This window comes from Mercurialis annua, linkage group LG6 (assembly GCF_937616625.2).
Source record: "Mercurialis annua linkage group LG6, ddMerAnnu1.2, whole genome shotgun sequence".
Classification (NCBI taxonomy): Eukaryota; Viridiplantae; Streptophyta; class Magnoliopsida; order Malpighiales; family Euphorbiaceae; genus Mercurialis; species Mercurialis annua.
This window is the reverse complement of record NC_065575.1, coordinates 19,535,001-19,537,500: the sequence shown is the minus strand read 5'-3', so window position 1 is coordinate 19,537,500 and position 2,500 is coordinate 19,535,001.

Here is a 2,500-nt window from a genome sequence, read left to right as displayed (position 1 = left end):
GGCAAAATCCCACAAAATGATAGTGTCCCGAGCAAAATAAAATTGGAAGCAAAATGTCTCGGACAATAATTTGCCAGTAGTTAATATACATTGAAAGAGGATTTTACAAACAAGTTTGGTTATTTTTGGACATATATTTTATCCGTTATGAATTTCCAAAGGTAAAATGATTAAAAAATTAAAAAAAATACCTCCGGGGCTCGAAAATTTTTGGTATTTTTTATTATGCGGATTTGGATACATATAAACATATTTCCAAAATTTCAGATCGAAATTCCATGCCGATTTTTAAAAATGGCGGGGGGTCTCTGGGCACATGTGATGTCTCCTCCTGCCAGTCCAACAAAAGTCCTAAGAGCTCTTTAGGGGGGTGCACCATTCCTCACCCCCGCGGGCTTGCCGCAAGCCCTCGTCCGCGGTGCAAGCGGCGCGCGCTATGCGAAAAATGCTGGAAATTGCGGAAAAATCCCTGCCTGGAATAATTGCGAAAAATCCCTGCCTGGAATAATTACGTAAATGCCCCTGCCGGAAAAATTACGGAAATGCCCCTGCCGGAAAAATTGCGGAAAATGCTCGGAATTGCGGAAAATCCCCCCCCCCCCCCCGTGCATTTTTATATATAAATCTAATGACCGGGTGCGGGTGCGGGACCGGGTGCGGGCGCGGGACCGGGTGCGGGTGCGGGCACTCGGCAGCTCGGCGCGAGACGCGAGACGCGAGCGCGTGTGTGGCCTCAAGCGTCCCTCCGAAGGCCCTCGCAAGTCTCTCGCATGTCCCTCGACAGTCCAATCGGCAGCCCTTCGGCAGCGCATCGGCAGCCCATCGGCAGCCCCTCGGCAGCCTTTGGGCATCGGCAGCCCTTCGGAAGCCTCTCGGCAGCCTCTCGGCAGCCTTTCGGCAGCCTCTCGGCAGCCCTTCGGCAGCCCTTCGGCATGCCTTGCATACATTCCCCAGCAGCATGAACCTCGGCTGGTTTTGCTACCCAGCAGAATTCACCTCTGTTGGGTGTAAAAATGCATATGTCTTGCACTAAGTGAAATTCTATAATACTTTCCTCGAACAATATTTATACATTAGTTAATATATATTAAATAAGGAATTTAGAAAGAAGTTTGGTGATTTTTGGAAATATATTTTACCTTTTATGAATTTCCGAAGGTAAAATGATAAATAAATAAAATAAAATACTTTCGGGGCTCGAAAAATTCTGATATTTATTATTATGCAGGTTCGGATATATATAAACATATTTCCAAAATTTCAGATCAAAATTCAATGCCGATTTTTAAAAATGGGGGGGGGGGGGGTTGCTGGGCACATGTGATGTTTCCTCCTGGCAGTCCAAAAAAAGTCCTAAGAGCTCTTTAGGGGGGTGCACTATGCCTCACCTCCCTGCACCAACTGCCGAAGGCTTTTGGTGCGCGCCTTTTGGCGCACCTATGGCACTGACGAGGGAAGGAAAAAAACTCGTCGACCCGTTCCGGTGTTGGAAAAAATAATTTCGGTTTCGTGGGGGCCCGGCCCCCCGTGTGGGCTGTTGGTGATTTTTTGACGGTAACTAAGGCAAGCTTTTGTCGAAATGATTCTCGGTGAATGTATAGCTTATGATGTGCCGTTGTATGCTATTGTTCCGACGATGGATTCGACGTTGAGGCGGGTGAGTTGCTCTACGCATTGCGGCGGGCATCGAACTTGCCTATCGCGTCAACTCGGTTTTTCCGAGGGTACTGTTCCACCAATGAAGTCTACTTAGGTGGACCGGATGCTGAGGCGGGCTCTCGGTTAGCATGTAGAATTTTTAGTGGCCACGTCTTGTTGGGGAGGGCATAATTATTCATTCATTTTGAAATTGCCCGAGCCGACGGCACGCACGTTCGATCATGTCGAATTCAAGCAGCACCCATCCTCCCGATTGCATCCGGTCAGTGCAAATGTTGCAGTTGTTCCTTTTTATGCTTTTCCGAGGGTGCTCTTCCGCCAATGAAGTTTGCTGAGGCGGATCCGATGCTGAGGGGGCTCTCCGTGCACGGCCGTATTTTCAAATGCCACCAGTTTAGCCGGCTCGGGCTTTACAGATCCCACGGATTTGTAATGCCCGAGCCGACGACGCGCACCTGCGTTCATGCGAATTGCGGCCGTCACCCATCCTTCCGATTGCATCATGATTATTGTCCCGCGGTTGTTCCAATGTATGCTTTCCGGTAATTGCTTGCCGACGACGCATTTTTAATGCTGAGGCAAGCGACGAGCCGCATTTCACGACTTTTCGACGACGCATTTTTAATGCTGAGGAAGTCGGCGCGCGGCGAGTCTTGATCCATTACGACGATGCATTTTTAATGTTGAGGATGGATCCGACGCGGAGGCTGGTGAGGTGCTCTACGCATTGCGGCGGGCATCGAACTTGTCGATTGCGTCAACTCGGTTTTTCCGAGGGTGCTCTTCCGCCAATGAAGTTTGCTGAGGCGGATCCGATGCTGAGGGGGCTCTCCGTGCACGG